Source organism: Oryctolagus cuniculus, chromosome 15 (assembly GCF_964237555.1).
Source record: "Oryctolagus cuniculus chromosome 15, mOryCun1.1, whole genome shotgun sequence".
Taxonomy (NCBI): Eukaryota; Metazoa; Chordata; class Mammalia; order Lagomorpha; family Leporidae; genus Oryctolagus; species Oryctolagus cuniculus.
The window spans coordinates 6,194,962-6,213,327 of NC_091446.1; the positions used below are offsets into that span (position 1 = coordinate 6,194,962).

Below are 18,366 nucleotides of genomic sequence, written 5' to 3' on the forward strand. Positions count from 1 at the left end.
AACCAGGAGTCAGGAGCCAGGCGCTTCTTCCAGGTCTCCCACACAGGTGCAGGGGCCCAAACACTTGGGCCATCTTCTACTGCTTTCCCAGGCCATAGCAGAGAGCTGGGTGGGAAGTGGAGCAGCCGGGACTCGAACCAGTGCCCGTATGGGATGCCAGCGTTGCAGGCTGCGGCTTTACTCGCTACATCACAGTGCCAGCCCCACCATTCCTTCACTTTTAACCAATTTGTGTCTTTGTATCTAAAATATGTCTCTTATAGTATTTCTTCTGAGACATGTCTTCTAACAATATCATTAATTTTTATTTATCTGAGAATATTTTCACTTATGTATCTTTGAAAGACAATTTTATTCCATGTAATTCTTTCTTGACAGTCTTTTCTTTTGGAATTTGGAATGTGTTACCCATTATCTCCTGATCTTCTTGGTTCATTTTTTAAAATTTTTTATTTGCTTAGTTTTGTATCTATTTGAGAGACAGAGATAAAGGCAGAGACAGAGAGAGAGCTCCTGTCTGCTGGTTCACTCCTCAAATGCCCAGAGCAGCTGGGGATGGGCCAGGCTAAAGCTGGGAGCCAGAAACTCCACCCACCTCTATGCCTGGCAGTAACCCAGTCACTCGAGCCCTAAGCTGCTGCCTCCCAGGGGTTCAACAGCAAGAATCTGGAATGAGGAGCAGAGCTGGCACTCAGTCCCAGGCACTCTCACGTGGAGTGCGAGCCTCCCAAGTAGGGGCTTAATCGCCACGTCAAGTGCCTGTCCCATCCATGTTTTCTGATGAGAACTCAGCTGGTCATCTTGCCAAGGGGGCCAGTATTGTGGCCCAGCAGGTTAAGCCACTGCCTGTAATGCCGGCATCCCACAGCAGGCACCAGTTCCTTCCTGCTGCTCTGCTTCCAATCTGGCTCCCTGCTAATGCGCCCGGGAAAGCAACAGGAGATGGCCCAAGTGTTTGGGCCCCTGACAACCATGTGGGAGCCCTGGATAGAGTTCCAGGCTCCTGGCTTTCACCTGGACCAGCCTCAGCCATTGCAGCCACCTGGGGAGTAAATCAGCAGTTGGAAGGTGATGGTTCTGTCTCTAACTGTATCTCTACCTCTACCTGTGTGTGTGTGTGTGTGTGTGTCCCTCTCTGTGTAACTCTGCCTTTCAAATAAAGAAATAAATCTTTTTAAAAAACATCTTCTTCAGGATCCTTTGTATGTGATGAGTTGCTTCTTTTTAACAGATTTTTTAAAATTTATTTGAGAGGCCAGAGCTGTGGCGCAGTGGGTTAACACCCTGGCCTGAAGCGCGAGCATCCCACATGGGCGCCAGTTCGAGACCCGGCTGCTCCTTCCGATCCAGCTCTCTGCTATGGCCTGGGAAAGCAGAAGAAGATGGCTCAAGTCCCTGGGCCCCTGCACCCACGTGGGAGACCTGAAAGAAGCTCCTGGCTCCTGGCTTCAACTCCGTGCAGCTCCGGCCGTTGTGGCCATCTGGGGAGTGAACCATTGGATGGAAGACCTCTCTCTCTCTCTCTCTCCTCTCTGCCTCTCCTCTCTCTGTGTAACTCTGAGTTTCAAATAAATAAATAAATCTTTAAAATTTATTTGAAAGATGGAATTAAAGAGAGAGAGAAAGAATATCTTCCATCCATTGGTTTACTCCCCAAATGGCCACAATAGCCTGGGCTGGGCCAGACTGAAGCCAGGAGCCAGGAGCTTCCTCTGGGTTTCCCATGGCAGGTGGCAGGGACCCAAGGACTTGGGCCATCTTCTGCTGCTTCCCCAGGAGCATTAGCAAGGAGCTGGATCGGAAGTGGAGCATCTGGGATTCAAACTGAGGCCTATGTGGGGTGCCAGCACTGCAGGTGGTGGCTTCACCAGTTATATCACAATGCTGGCCCCTTCTAATATTTTCTTCTGTGCCTTTTACTTTCGATAATTTCATTATATGAGTAGGTGTGAATATTTTTGAGTTTATATACCTAAAGTTTGTTGAGTTCCTTAGATGTGTAGATAATAATTTTTTCATCAAATTTAGGAAATTTTTAGCCATTATTTTCTTAAATATGTCTCTGCCCCTTCTTCTCTCTCTTCCCCTTCTGGTATCCCCAGTAAGCGTTTGTTGGGACTTCATGGATTCCCAGATCTCAACACTGCTTGCACTCTTCCATGATGCTTAATTTTTGTTCTTAGACTAGAAAATTCTTTCCTCAGGCTGCTCAATCTGTAGCTGACCCTCCTTAGTAAAATTTTCACTTTAGTCATTGCACTTTTCAACTTTAAAATTTCAATTTGGTTCTTTCTCGTACTTTGTGTCCCTTTTTGATCTTCTCCATTTGGTGAGCCATCATTTCCATACTTTCATTCTTCATAGATGGTTGCCTTTAGTTCTTGAACACATTTTGAATAAATGATTTAAAGTCATTGTCTATCAAGGATAACGCCTGGACTTCCTTAGGGACAGTCTTTATTGAATATCCCCCCACCCCATATATCCACCATACTTTCTTATTTACTTACAATATTTTTTGTTGCTGTTGCTGAAAGCTAGACATTGAAATGATGTAATGTGCTATCTATGGAAATCAAACTCTGCGCCCTGCTCAGGATTGGTTGGCCTTGCTATTTTCTGTGGTTACTGGTTCGTCATTGACATCTATGACTTGATTCTGCAAAGTCTTATTCTTTACCGGGTGTTGCTGTTGAAGTCTCTGCTCAGCTTGCTAAGCAGGCAGTGAAGGACTGAGGAGAGAATTTCTTAAGCACCGGAAAGCAGTGAGTCCCCATCTTTGCTGAGTGGCTCCCCCTGGGGCACTGCCTCAATGCTCAGTTTACAAATCCATCTTAGCCTTCAGTCCCTGCTGTGCGGTGCCTCAGGTTAATTACAGAGGCTCTGCTACAGAACTGAGTCAGCTGAGGACAGAATTCTCCGTCTGAGGACAAAGAGAAAAAAGAAGGAAGAAGCCTCGTGGCTGAGACTTGGGGCCTTCTCGGGTCTTTCCTGGGCGGAGCCCCAAACAGGAACACGTGAATGACCTCCTAGAGGGCTAAGAATATGTCACAGCTTTTCAGAAGCCCCGTGGACATTTCACTTCCTACCTTCTCCTTTTAAGTTTTCTGACTTGAGTGCTCTTTGCCCCGATTTTTATCTGCCGTCCTGGGAAGCTGCAATGCGAAACAATTGTCTGATTATTTTAGACAAGGTCCCTGAGGAAAAGGCTGCTCACAATGGGAGAGCTCTCAGTGAAATCAAATAAAGGCCGCCTTGTGCTGGGGTCTTCCAGGAAGCCGCCAGCCAAATCAGATAAGGGCGGTTCTCTGGGAACCCAGCTCTGCTCCTTCTTCTCCAGGCGCTGTCGGAAGCCTGGCCCCCAGGAGTGCAGACCCATGACTGTCAAGGTTACTGCTGCAGGGCTGGGGAGGGGCAGTGGTCAGCAGGGTAAATTAAGTCACACCAAGGCTCACTTTGCACCCCAAGGTGCAGCCGTTCTTCTGGAATTAACGCTGCACGACTCTGGTAAATCTCCAGAGTTCAGACGCACTTGGTTCTGACCATTTCCCCAACGTTCCCGGGCTCCCACGGAGGAGACGGCGTTTGAACGTTTTCCCCCACCTTCGCTGCTGGCATCACCTCGACCCACAGTCTCACGGAGCAGAGGGACTTGAGGAGAACCTTGGGAGAAAGACAGAATTTAAAGCAGCCTGGGTGATGGGGCAGGGAGGAGGGCCACTGCCTGCAGGAAGGGGAAGTCCCGGGGCATTTAGGATCCCAGCAAGCTTCCTGTCAAAAAAGCCGAGACACCACCAGATACAACATCAAATACTACCCCCCAAAAAAATTCCCATTTCACCTGGATCCCGGCTCGGGGTACCCCCTTTCTACACGGCAGGACACCTGGCTGAAGACTTCACTGGGCATTGGTGGCGATTGGCCAGGAGGCCCAAGCCAGCCGAGGGTCCACAGCCCTTGCTGCGGGCCTGCTACGGGGCTGGGCGTTGGGCCGGGCGTGGGGGATTCCCAGGTGCAGGTGCAGGTGGAGATGGAGACCTTTCAGCCCGAGGGCAAGGCAGGGGTCAGCGTGGGGAGCATCTCCCAGGGGGCCTCCCCTGAGCCCTGTGCTGCCCCACCTGGTGCCGCAAAGCTGGAGCAAAACCCTGAGGAGTCCCAGGACGTCAAAGCGCAGCAGACAGGACTCGATCGCTTGCCAAGCTCCGGAAGCAGAAGAGGTGCACTCTGGGATCCACCCGGGCGAGCGGGGCTCAGCCTGGGGGCTCTCTTTGGAAAGGTGATCAGCCAGACAACCCTCTGCTGATTGGAGGCCCTGCAGCTCCGCTTCAGGAACCTGTGTAAGCTGCGGCCTCTGGGGCAGAAGTGGGTGGAAGAAGCTGACGGCAACAAGAACCTTGGGAGGTTTGCAGGGCAGAGACGCTGGTGCAGGCCTGGAAGAGAAAGCAGACGAGTCTGGAGAACCGAGTGACGGGCGACGTGGAGAGCGTGTTCCCGCCGTGCCAGGAACCACGCCGCAGCAGATCAGCCGCGTCGCCCAGCAGCTGGGGCTCACAGAGGAACCGGTCCCAGTGCGCTTCTGTGGCGGGCGTCAGAAGGGCCAACAAGCAAGCGGTAACTCTCCCAGAGAGAGGACTTTGAGGCTGCCCGGCCTCCCACCTCAAGGGCCCTGTGTCTTTTCCTCTGGTACCAGGGCCCCATTTCGGTACCCCAGGCTACGGCAGCCCCGCTTTCCATATGCTGTGCTCCCCAGCCCCCTTCCTGGGCGGGGGGAAGCCTTCCGCTCTGTGCCTGCCCCCACTCTGGGCTCCCCCATGCATTCAGAATGAACTGCCTGCCCGTCCCAGGAACAGGGGGCAGAGGTCAGGGGAGACCAGGGAAACGGAGCTTGGAGTCTGCGCGGGGCTGTGGGGATCCAGTTCTTCATTCACTGAGACAGGAACTGGAAACACAAAGTGGGGTGAGGAGTTTTGGGGGAGCTGGAGGGAGGGAAGGCACAGTTCAATCATGCTCTTGATTCTAACCCTCACATTAAGAAGCCTGAGACACAATGGATAAGATTTAAAAAAAAAAAAAATCCAAAGCCTGCAAGTCTCTGAGCCAGGCCTGGCGAGGCAGCGCAGTAAGGAGAGAACCCTCTTTCTCTAGAATTGCACTAAAACGCTTAAATGGAGGCTCTGACACCGCCCCGTGGCTCAGAGACCGCCGCGGCCAGCTGTCCGGTCATAGTGACAAGCCACCGCCTCTGCGGAGGTTGCGGGACACGTGTGTTCCTCCTGCAGCTGCCAACCACTTACGGACAGAGCACAAGACACAGGACATTATGATCTACCATTTCTCACTGACCGAGCACAGACACCGCCCCTCTGTTGGGGGCTCCACCTCCTGGATAAGGAGATGGCGTCACAGGTGGGTTCCATGAGCAGTGGGGGCAGAGTCAGACCGGGGCGCAGACAGCCTGGAGGAGAGACACATGTGTGGCTTCCCCGTGGTCCCTCATCTGAGCTTTAAGGAACAAAGGGTCTTGATAAAAGTTGATGAAGGGGGGCTGGCGCTGTGGTGCAATGGGTTAAAGCCCTGGCCTGCGGCACCAGCATCCCATATGGGCACTGGTTCTAGTCCTGGCTGCTCCACTTCTCACCCAGCTCTCTGCTATGGCCTAAGAAAGGAGTGGAGGATGCCCCAAGTCCTTGGGCCCCGGCACCCGCGTGGGAGACCCGAAGAACTTCCTGACTCCTGGCTTCAGATCAGCTCAGCTCTGGCTATTGCTGACATTTGAGGAGTGAACCAGTGGATGGAAGACCTCTCTCTCTCTCTCTGGTTCTATCTCTCTCAAATAAATCAAAATGTATCTTTTAAAAAATAAAAAATAGGCTGGCACCATGGCTCACTTGCGGCACCGGCACCCCGGGTTCTAGTCCCAGCCGGGGCGCCGGATTCTGTCCCGGTTGTCCCTCTTCCAGGTCAGCTCTCTGCTGTGGCCAGGGAGTGCAGTGGAGGATGGCCCAAGTCCTTGGGCCCTGCACCCACATGGGAGACCAGGAGAAGCACCTGGCTCCTGGCTTCGCATCAGCGCGGTAGGCTGGCCACAGCGGCCATTGGAGGTGAACCAACGGAAAAGGAAGACCTTTCTCTCTGTGTCTCTCTGTCACTGCCCATTCTGCCTGTCAAAAATAAATAAATAAATAAATAAATAAATAAATAAATAAAAGCTGAGGAAGGGAGGCGTAGTGCGCTCATTTTCTAAGGCTGCCAACACAAAACGCTGGGGGCCTTAGGCAACTGAAGTCCATGTTCTCACAGCCACGGGTGGGCAGGTGTGGCTTCCGTGAGGTCTCCCACCTTGGCTTGCATCTCCCGGTGTCTTCCCCGGCCGCTGCTCTGCGCACGTGCAGCCCTGGTGTCCCTTCCTCCCCCGCAGGGACCGCAGCACCACAGGACTAAGGCTGCACCCTCGGGACCTCTGTCTCCCTTTTTTTTTTTTTTTTTTTTTGACAGGCAGAGTGGACAGTGAGAGAGAGAGACAGAGAGAAAGGTCTTCCTTTGCCGTTGGTTCACCCCCAATGGCCGCTGCGGCCGGCGCGCTGCAGCCGGCGCACCACGCTGATCCGATGGCTCTGTCACCAAATACGGTCACATTGGGGCTAGGACTTCAATGTAAGAGCAGGAGGGGACACGATTCAGTCCATAGCAGGTGAGGTTTCCGCTGAGGTCTGGACGCGGCGGCAGTGCTGGTCAGACGTGCCCGAGTTGGTGTGCCCGGATGTCCGTCTCTGCATGTCCTGCCGGCGTTTCTGCCCCCAGTCATCTCAGTTACCGGTTTCACTTGTCTGAAATAAAAGAATGCATGGGGTTGTTTTTATTTGTTTCTTTAAAAGTACATCTAACGAAACCAAAGAAAGCCTAAAAGAAATTTAAAAAAAAATCACTGGGTACCATACAGATGGCTAAATTCTACAGTGTTTAAAAGATACTGAAGTATTCCACTTCACAGGTAAACTTGTTACTGGGAAGCAGCAGCCCGGACAAAACTACATTTCCCAGGACCCCTTGCATCTGATGGGACCATGTGACTCATTCAGGCCAATCAAATGTGAGGGAAAGAAAAGTCTGACAAGCTTCCAGCCAAAGATGATTAGGGCATAGCTCTTAATCCACCCCCTGAATGGAGGGGATTCTACGGCTGCAGAGGAGCCCGGATCCCTGCGTACCAGTCCTGGACTTACTACGCACAAAAACTCACGTGCAGTGAGTCACTGAGTTGTCGGAGACTTTTTACAGCTACCTAATACTGTCCCCATAACCATGAAGTTATTCTAATCTTTTTTATATATTCTCCTCTAGTTCTTATCAGCATGCACTTATTTTTACAGAGCTGTCATCTCGGTGTGCAGACCTCTTGTTCATTTTTCAGCACAGAGACACATTGAGGCATTTTCCATGTCTATTGCCATCTTCACAATCCTCACTTCCGGTGACTGGGTGCTGCCTCCCTGCACCAACGCAAACCTGTCCCTGGTTGCTGCACATCTGGATGCTTCCAACTACTTTGATGTTTTTGTGGGGAAAAAAATCCCAGAACTACGCTCTGACTAGTGGAGTAGTCCTTTATCCAATGACTTTGCCACTAGACAGAGAGCTCTGAGGATGCTCCCACATCCCCTTCAGGACTCTGGGGGTCTGGAACTGGCTCATCCACGCACCAGCTGCCCGCCAGCTCCTGGTCAGGCGCGGAGCTCTCAGGCCACCTCCCTGGAATCCCTACGGAGTCACCTGGGTTGAGAACCCCCTTCCCGCCCCCCCTGCTCCCCACCCCGGATCTTCTCCTCTGTTGCCAGAATTCTGCTCCAGCCAATTCCATCCCGGGGGACGCAGAGGATCCCACCACAGTCCCTGGCTCGCCCAAACACAAATGCACACTTCCCATCTAGCCTTGAAGCCGGACACGCCATCCTACAACTTGCCAAGAGGCCATACCCGTCACTGGGGTAGCAGGGGACAGGGGACAAACTGTGCTTCTGATCTGAGGACACTTCAGCAAAGGGACTCTATAAATGTGTGGAGTAACGAGCCCACACAGAATCCACAGTCAGAAGCTGACAAGGCCTTTTCCCTCTTAGTTCTCAATGACCTGATCGCTCCCTCCAAGCTCGCCTCCAGGGTCTTCCCGGGAAGCTTTCCTAACCCTACCTGCTCCTCGGCATCTGGCTCCTAGAGGGCAGAGGCCACGCCGCCCAGAGACTCTGCTTCCCGGCACTGTGCAGGGGCCTAGGCAGCCCCAAGGACATGAAGAGGGAGAGGAGGGAGAGGGAAAACCAGGGCAACACCCAGAGACTTCGCTGCAGTTTCTCGCTCTCTACTCCTGCAATGCAAGCAGTTGTTAAAGTCACCTTCATTTGTCCCTAAAAGTACAGCTTACGGCACTTGTTGGGAAACCAAACTTGGGCACCTTCAAAGTGTTTAACGTACAACTACTGGACTAGAAATGTGCATTTAACAACCGAGAAATCTAGTCAGACTTTTTATCAATTGAAAGGAGCTTCTAACCCAACCTCTCACCACGAGACAGTCTTGTGAAAAGAATAGACGTTGAGATCAGTCAAGGAAATCTGTTCAGCCAAAAGAGAAAAAGGCAGAAACGTGTCTTTCAAACCCATCTATGAACATACACAGATGCTTAGCCTAAGAAGAGGGAGGGAACCCTCTGTGTAATAATTGGATGATTATATATTTATAACAGCTTTGAAAACCCACTGTGAGGACAAGGGGGTCTTACGATTTCTATTTGTAAAATATTACTTTGCTTGAAGTAGCAACTAATTAAATGGCTTATATTTATTTAAATGGTTTATATTTATTAAGAAGAAAAGTTAATGACTTTATTACGTGAAAATGTTATAAAGTGTCTAGCATTGGGCAAGGAAAAATACAGAAATAATTATCCGAGATCCAGATAAGAAGCCCACATCTCATGTCGGAGAACCTGGCTTGGAACCCCAGCTCTGGCTCCTGGCTGCAGCTTGCTGACCAGACCCTGTGAGGCAGCAGTGCTGGCCCGAGGGATTGGGCTCCTGCCGCCCATCTGGGAGACCCGGGGTGAGGTCCCTGCTCCTGGCTCTGGCCTGAGCCCAGTCCCACCTGTTGCAGGCATTTGGGGAGTGAGCCAGTAGATGGATCTCTCCGTCTCTCTGCCCCTCAAAACATGAAAAATAAAAAATAAAAAGTAATTATCCAGCAAGATACACTCCAGAGATGGGAAAGAAGTGTAGACGTCAGGGAAAGGGGACCCAGTAAAAAATAAAAAGGAAGTAAGTTCGGTGATACGCCCTCCCAGGGTAGCCACACCGTGGCGGAGAAGTGGCGGGGAAAGGTCACCCTGTAAGTACCGGACACAAGAACTCAATCAGTATCGTCTACCAAATCCACCTGGCAGGCCTTCTGCCATTATCACAGAGCCGGTGAGCGCACAGAGGCAGAGGGAAAATCCCACCCTTTTTTTAAGATTTACTTATTTATTCAAAAGGCAGAGTTACAGAGAGGCAGAGGCAGAGAGAGAGAGGGAGAGGGAGGGAGGTCTTCCATCCTCTGGCTCACTCCCCAGATGGCTGGAATGGCCAGAGCTGCGCCGATCCAAAGCCAGGAGCCAGGAGCTTCTTCCAGGTCTCCTACGTGGGTGCAGGGGCCCAAGGACTTGGGCCATTTTCTACTGCTTTCCAGGCCACAGCAGAGAGCTGGATGGGAAGTAGAGCAGCCTAGACAGTATGGGATGCCTGCACTGCAGGAGGCGGCCCCACCTGCTATGCCACAGCCACCACAGCCCGCCCTGGAAAATCCCAGGTTTGGGAATGAAAGGCCTGGAGTTCCAGAAGGGACCAGCCCTCTACACCCAACCTTGGCCTTCTGCTTTGTCTCTAAACAGGACAGCATGGAGCGGATGCTCCTGCATTCCTGCAAGTCAGCAGTGAGTTTTATGTATATTTGAAATCCCAACAGTTTCCCATAAAATGGTGGTTCCCATTTTATGCCTTTGAGTTTCAAAATAAGCTTTTGAAAGTCAATGCCTGGGCCATCGTTGGACAGCCAACCTGGCTTTCGATTTGCAAGCACCCAGAGCTTGAGAGAGAGAAGGGGCTTTGGGGGTTTCCCCTAGCTTGGCTGGCCCATTGGAACTGCAACCTGGGGCTAGGGCGTGGGCCGCAGCAGAGGGCCCCATCCCAGCAATGGCAAAGGCTCGGTAAATGGGGAATGGGGAGCTGGGACTCTCATCTCTGCCCAGCCCCCACGGCGGCATCTAAGATGTCCCCAGTGGATTTGGGGACCCAAAATTGAGAACTCCAGTGGCCGGCGCCGCAGCTCACTAGGCTAATCCTCCGCCTTGCGGTGCCAGCACACCGGGTTCTAGTCCCAGTCGGGGCGCCGGATTCTGTCCTGGTTGCCCCTCTTCCAGGCCAGCTCTCTGCTGTGGCCAGGGAGTGCAGTGGAGGATGGCCCAAGTGCTTGGGCCCTGCACCCACATGGGAGACCAGGAGAAGCACCTGGCTCCTGCCATCAGATCAGTGCAGCGCGCAGGCCGCGGGAGAAGCACCTGGCTCCTGCCATCAGATCAGTGCAGCGCGCAGGCCGCGGCAGCCATTGGAGGGTGAACCAACAGCAAAGGAAGACCTTTCTTTCTGTCTCTCTCTCACACTGTCCACTCTGCCTGTCAAAAAAAGAAAAAAAAAAAAAGAAAGAAAGAAACGAGGCAGCTCCCTGTGTGCACAGTCAGCACCTTTGCAGATCCAAGCCCAAAATGAGCAAATGCGCCCATGACACGAGAACTCGGTGGGTTTGGTGACTTGCCATACAAACGGTGATGACGATGACGACGATGAAGAATGGCCAAAACAGAGCCATCTATCCCATGGATGTTCATTGTCCACTGTGTGACAGACCCTGCGGAAGGTGTTGGAGATGCTGCCCTCCACGGCTTCCGGTTCCACCTGGGACCCAGAGCCAGCTGGTGATGCTAAGGGGGAGATAAGACAGGGCGTGGGGAGACCTCCAGCGAAGACGACATCCCAGGGAAGAGCCCGAGGAGGGGAGCAGCCACACAGCTGTAAGGGACAGTAGGTACCAGGTGTCAGGAGCCCCCTCCAGGTGTGCGAGGGGCAGCCAGGAGGCTGCAGTAGAGCAGGAGGTGGCAGGGGCCAGCCACGGAGGGCCTGGACCATACTGAAGATGGGCTCTGCGGGAGCTGCAGGCACTCAGGGTTCTGAGCATGGCCTTTGGGGAGTGGAGGGTGGCAGGAGAGTGATGGGGCCACCTTCCCAGACAGTGGCCTTTCGAGGGGCAGGAGAGTGTAGAGCCGTGCCCTTCTTGGGAACACAGTGGGTTTTCATTGTGATGATCATATTGGTCTCACAGATTTATCACATTCGGGGGACAGAGGACACCCAGTGTGGCATCACCATGAGGAGAAAAAGGGCCACCCTCATTTGTCCATTCTGTAGCTCAGGACACACACAAGCAAGGGAAAGATCTGCCCATGGTCATAACGTGGACCCATCGGGGAGAGAGCGCCAGACCCAGGCCCTGCAGAGCTCACGTGGCAGGTGCCATTCCTGAGGGTGGGCGGGGCTGCAGAGGGAGGCGGGGCTCCCCACGGTGCCAGGGCCAGGTGTGCAGCAGCCCAGGACAGACAGCTGTCACCTCTCTCTCTGTGCTCTGGGCAAGAATGAATCCAGCCAGCCTCAACCGGGGAGAAATTTTTTCAAAAGTGGCCTTGAAGGGCTCTGCGGTGACCCCGATGCTAGGCAACAAGGATGTAGCCGCGAAGGGGCAGCTTCGGCAGCGGTGGGAGGCATTCTGTCGCCAGGACTCAAGGTCTACAACACCAGCGGGGAGCCCCGGGCCGTCGCCTGCCTGCCCACCTGCCCATGATGGGAGGCCGCCAGCTCAGCACCCTGGACCCTGCGCCCCAGGTCCCGGATGCGAGGAGGACGCGTCTCCGAATCACGTTAGCATCTGCACGGCAGCTCGAAGCCGAGTTGCGGGCCTGGACCTGTCTGTGACTGTGGCCTTCCCACTGCTCCGCCTCCACCCTGCCCTCATGGAGACAGGCACAGGGGCCCACGCATGGCCACCACGACCTGGCGCCCCGCCCCCACCGCATCGCCCTGTCTGCCTCTCCCAAGGCCGATGAGCATGAGATGGTCCTTATTTTGTTTTATTTTTTTCTCTGCAGACCACGTCACTGTGTTGCCTCCTGAAGCTCACGTGGGTCCCCACCTGGTTCTCCCGGGGCGGCTCTGCCCTCAGCCGACTAAGGTATCGGCTGAAGCAAAGGAAGTCCTCCTTTCCCGGATGGCCCAAGTGCCTGGGCCCTGCACCTGCATGGGAGACCAGGAGAAGCACCTGGCTCCTGCCTTCGGATCAGCGTGATGCGCCAGCCGCAGCGGCCATTGGAGGGTGAACCAACGGCAAAAAGGAAGACCTTTCTCTCTGTCTCTCTCTCTCACTGTCCACTCTGCCTGTCCAAAAAAAAAAGAGAGAGAGAGACAGAGGTCCCGAGGGTGCAGCCTTGGTCCTGTGGTGCTGCGGTCCCTGCAGGGGAGGAAGGGACACCAGGGCTGCGCGTGCGCAGAGCAGCAGTCGGCGATCGGCACCTCCACCTCCCGTCCTCTGAAAGTCACAACAGCCACTCTCCACGCCGGCTCCCGGCCGCCAGCCCGTGCTCCTCGCCTGCAATGCCCCTTTCACCTGCAGGCCCTGCACCGCGAGGGCTGCCAGGAGGTGGAGACGCAGGTCAGGCTCTGATCCAGTCTTCTCCCCGGAAGTCGCGCCCTCGCTAGAGCGTTCTGGGCTGTGGCTGTGGCTGCGCCCTGCGCTGCCATGAGCCATGCTTCTCTGCTGAGTCAGAGGAAATCAGGTTAATTGCCCCGAATTATTTTTGCCCACAAGCTATGTCTGTTTGAAATAGCCAAGCAATGAGGAGTAAAACTGGAGGAGTTCACCAACTTCTCTCACCGAGGCCTGCAGCCAGCTACCTGTGCTTTGCCAGCCTTGGTCTCTGTCTGCGAAACTGCAAGTGAGAGACCCCAGACACCTCCTCCTGGCTGTGCCCCCTGCTCAGCTGCAGACCAAATCTCTGTCCTTGGAAATGAAACTCGGGCTTGGGCCACGCTCAGAACCACTGAACACACACACACACACACATCCTGGATCAGTGCACAACTTCTGTTGGCGCTTTTGTTAATGAGAAGACTAAAACCACCAAAGAACACAAATTTTCTCCCTATAATCCTGCGTGGTCAAATCACCAGCTTAAGAAAACTATAGAAGTGCCAGTGTTGTAGCATAGCGAGTTAAGTTGTGCCTGCAACGCTGGCATCCCATATGGGCGCCAGTTCAAGTCCTGGCTGCTCCATTTCCAATCCAGCTCTCTGCTAATGTGCCTGGGAAAGCAGTGGAAGATGGCCCAAGTCCCTGGGGCTCTGTCCCCATGTGGGAGACCTGGATGAAGCTCCTGGCTCCTGGCTTCAGCCTGACTCAGCCCCAGCCATTGCATCCTGTCTCTCCTTCTCTCTATATAACTCTGCCTTTCAAATAAAATAAATAAATTTTAGGAAAAAATAAAACTATATGCAGAGCAAATTAATTGTGATAGTTTGTTTTAAATTATTTAAATAGCTAACATTTCCACAAAGATCAACATTTTTCCCAGGTAACCAGGAGGGAAGTCTTCTGTCTGCCCTCCATCCCCTAGAATCTCTGCTTTGAAACTCTTATTTTTTGTGTGTGAGTCATAAAGAAAAAAGAAAGACAGACAGACAGAACTCGCGCTTTGTAGCCCACCTCCCAAATGCGGAGCAGCTGCAACCGGGAGCCAGAGCAGAGCTGGGTCTGCAACCGGGTACCGCAATACAGGACGGAAAATCCCACCTGCATCTTACCCTCTGGACCGCACTCCCACTCTTGTCAGGAGATTCCTTATGATTAATATGTAAGCGGCACAGAGGGACGCAGAGCGGACAAATAGAGCGCTCCCATCTGCCAGTCCACTCTCCAAACACCTGCAGCAATTCCAGCTGGGGCGATAGCTGGGAGACAGGACTTCGATCCAAGCCCCCCACAGGAGTGGTGGGGACCCGACACCATGGCCTGCAGAATCTCCCCTAACAGGAAGTCGGAGCTAGGAACAGGCCTCTCTGTCGTGGGAGGCAGCGTCTTAACCAAGGTTTTTTTTTTTTTTTTTTTTTTTTTTTTTTTTTTTTTTTTTTTAAGGCAGAGCTAGACAGTGAGAGAGAGACAGAGAGAAAGGTCTTCCTTCCGTTGGTTCACCCCCCAAATGGCCACTACGGCTGGCGTGCTGTGCCAATCGAAGCCAGGAGCCAGGTGCTTCCGAATCCTGGTCTCCCATGGGGGTGCAGGGCCCAAGCACTTGGGCCACCCTCCACTGCACTCCCGGGCCACAGCAGAGAGCAGGACGGGAAGAGGAGCAACCAGGACAGAATCCGGCGCCCCAACCGTGACTAGAACCCGGGGTGCCAGCGCTGCAGGCGGAGGATTAGCCTAGTGAGCCACAGCACCAGCCTTAACCCATGTCTTAACCTCAAGTCCAGATGCCTGCCCCTGTCTAACACTGTTCTCATATTCTTCTCAGTGTCTTTATGTAGATGATGCAATTATGAATACAGATTCTTCTATTATCCCTGCCCACACCTTTCCATAAAAAGCACTATATCTGTGCATGGTTCCTTGCATGGTGACGTGTATCTTTCCTACATACCGGACTCCCTCCTGTTCCCCTGGGACCCGTCATACGGATGCATCATCCCCTTCCCCAGCCTCGTGGATGGACTTGGAATGCCGCTGGCCTTTGTGACGACAATGCTGCAGAGAATAACCCGGCACATACATCACCTTGCAGGTTTAGGACAAATTCCCGGAACCGGAATTCAACCTTCCCAGTTGTGACAGATGTCACCCAGGGCCTCCCAGAGGGCTGCCCGATTGGCACACCCAGGCCCGTCTGTGGGAAGTGGAGCTTCCCCAGGCGAATATCATCTCTTCCTGCAGGCGAGGGGAAAGCGAAGCCTCCGTCCCTTCTCACGAGTGGAGCTAAGCGCGTCTTCGATGTTTAAAGAAGTTTGCTTTTCCTTTCCTGTAAACTCTGTTCATAACCTCCGCCTGTTTTCCCAGTGACTTCCTGTTCTTCTTCTTAGTCTGTCAAGGTATTAGGAAGGCTCGTGAGGGACCTGCGATTTATCTGCGCAGGTTTCACGCTCCCTACATCTCGACACGCTGGGAGCTGCTCCTCGGGTTCTGTCGGGTCCTTCCCGCTGAGCACCCCGCCATTTGTCTTTTGTCTTTTTGTTAAGTTTTTATTATTTTTATTATTATTATTATTATTTTGACAAGCAGAATTAGACAGTGAGAGAGAGACAGGGACAGAGAGAAAGGTCTTCCTTTTTCCGTTGGTTCACCCCACCAAATGGCCACCATGGCTGGCGTACCACACTGTTCCAAAGGCAGGAGCCAGGTGCTTCTCCTGGTCTCCCATGGGGTGCAGGGCCCAAGCACTTGGGCCATCCTCCACTGCACTCCCGGGCCACAGCAGAGAGCTGGACTGGAAGAGGAGCAACCAGGACAGAATCCGGCGCCCCAACCGGGACTAGAACCCGGGGTGCCGGTGCCGCAAGGCGGAGGATTAGCCTAGTGAGCCATGGCGCTGGCTGTTAAGTTTTGATTGACGATTGACGTCCATACAGAAAAGCACACAGTGTTTGTATGTTTTACCAAGGTTTACAAAGTGCACCCTCCTGGTAACCACTCATCTAAGAGCCTCCCAGAATCCCAGAAGCCCCTTGGTGTTCCCTCCCAGTCTCTGCTCACACCCGCACACAGACTGGTTTGCTTGTTATCAGGTTGATATGTGGGTGGGCGTGTGGCTCAGCAGTTGACACCCTTGGGATGCCTGCAGCTCACGTCAGAGTGTCTGGGTTCAAGTTCCAGCTCCATTCTGATTCTAGCAATCCTACTAATGGGTACCCCGGAAGGCAGCAGGGGAGGGCTCCTGCCACGCGTGTGGGAGACCCTGATGGAGTTCCTGACTCCTGGTTTCAGCCTGGACCACCCCTGAGTTTGCAGGCATTTGGGGACTGAAATAGTCGATGGAATACACCCCCCCCCGCCCCCATCTCTCTGCCTTTCAAACAAATTAAATAAAGTTTTTCACAAAGAGTCTGTGTCAACTGCACATACCCTACGCACCCTTTGGCACCTGACTGCTTTCCGTCACGTTGTGCTTGTGAGACTTGGCTGCGCCGTCCCACGTTGCAGCTGTTCATTTTTCTCCTCGCGATGTCACAGCCCATTGTATGAACGTAACACAACGCATCTCTCCATCCTAATGACAACCTTTGGACTATTTCCAGGCAGGACTGTCGCTGATGCTATCAACGTCCCTGTCATATCTTTTGATGCACCTCTGAGAGCTTCAATATTGGAATACACCTGGGAGTGGAATTGCTAGGTCTTGGGGAACACATATCATTAGCTCTTGTCTGTGCTGCTATTTGATCTCTGTTTTCATACTTAGCTTAACAAAACTTCAGTCGGTTAAACCCACAGATACCTGTCGGGTTCCTGCCGTGTCTGGATGACGTCCACAAACTCTCTCACCAAGCGCTCACCCTCACCCGGAGAAGCTGGCTCCACTACTGCCTGAGGTTCAGCCAAGGAACCTCAGGAGCGTCACGTGCCAGGAGTCGAGAAGCTTCACGGGCAAATCTGCAAAACACGGAGGCTGCCGTGCCTAATAACGCTATTTACTCAATAATGCGAGTTTCCCTCCTGGTTTTTAAAACAGATGTTTAGCCAGGAATGGACGTTATTTATGAATACAAGATAAAATTGCTGAGCAGTAAGAGAGTGAGTGAAGCGGATGAGTCGAGCGCACTGTATCGTACTTAAGCTGTCATTTAAATTACAGGGGCTTTTGTGGCTACAGGTGTTCTAGTAAGAGCTCTCACAGGTGGGAGAGGCGCTGCGTGCCCCTTCATTCATACATTCGTATTTCTCAACAGACGTTACTGGGCCCCTGCTGGGGAGTAGACGATCTGAACTGAAAGCTCAGATAAAATGGTGCAGGATCACGAGTGTCCTAGGTATTGAAAGCCGAGGTTCTACAGGCTCCACTGAAACCAAGGCAAGGAAAACGCAGAAGCAAACTGCCAGGCACTATCCAGATTCATGCACGAAGGCTGTTAGGACAAAGGGGGAGTTGGGAAAGGCTTCCCAGAGACGAGACATTTGGGCTGGGTTTTGAAAGATAAATAGGAGTTCTTTAGACAGATGGCCAGAGGATAGGGTTCATGAAAAAGGCATGAGTGCATAATCAGAAATGGTAATGCACGTGCGGCTCCGGGCGCGTGAGGGAAGGAGTGAGAAGCCAGGGGGAGCGAGACAGATGTCAATCTTTTCAGAGAACCCGAATGCCAAGGATTGAAATTCTATTCTATATGTTCTTGGGAGCAGGGTAACGACTCAAGCAGATTGGTAGCAATTGTTAACATGTAGAAAGCACTGCGCTGGTTTTTCTTTTTTTGTAAATAACAAAATGCTAGTTGGGACGTTGAAAGATCCACATGGGACTTCTCGGCTTTCGCCTTCATGCCCGGAAAAAAGTTTAAGAACATAAGGGGTCAGTGGCGGAGGCCAAAGACGGTCGCTCATCCAATGATTAGGTTAGAGCAGGGCGGTTGATCCAAGTTGTCAGTTCAAGCAGGGATTCAGAAAAAAAAATCAAGAGCACTTTAAACTTCGTCATCATATTAGAACAAAGAATGTGTCTGTCTGACAATAGATTAATACAGATGCAAGACATTTAAAGATGAGTGCCATCCCACACTGGCATTCCTTTTTATATATTTTCATACCTGAAATTTTACAACAGAGCAAGAACTTAGAGACATTTGCAAATCATCTCTTCGAGTAATCTAGATTGTTGTGACAGTTTAATTTTCCACTTTTATGATTTTCTACAATTGTTCTGACCGCTCCCAATCCTAGAGCAGTTTTTCAAGGACTCGTCTACACTGAACCTTCTCAACAGCATTCAGCTTGTCTTGCCTGGACACAATTCTTTTTCTGGGTTCACGCGTGTATTTCCTCAGGTCACACGATAGTTAATAACTTACCTGGGGGCAGCAGCAAGAGCAGCCGACATAAAGCAGCCTGGGAACTAACAGAGTGGACTCTGGGCAATCCTAAAACAGCTGGTGGCGAAAATACGCAGCCGACCTACACGGGTGGTTCTCAGAGCACAACCCCTAGACTGGCGGTGATTTTTAAAATTTAGGAAACATTAAACTGTTTTTTTTTTTTTTA

General features: G+C 52.4%; 1 pseudogene; it reads left to right on the forward strand.

Moving 5' to 3' along the window:
- The first annotated feature begins 4,030 nt into the window (after nt 1-4,030).
- The window catches only part of LOC100341903 (POU domain, class 5, transcription factor 1-like), a 37,487-nt pseudogene continuing 23,151 nt past the window's right edge, over nt 4,031-18,366 (forward strand).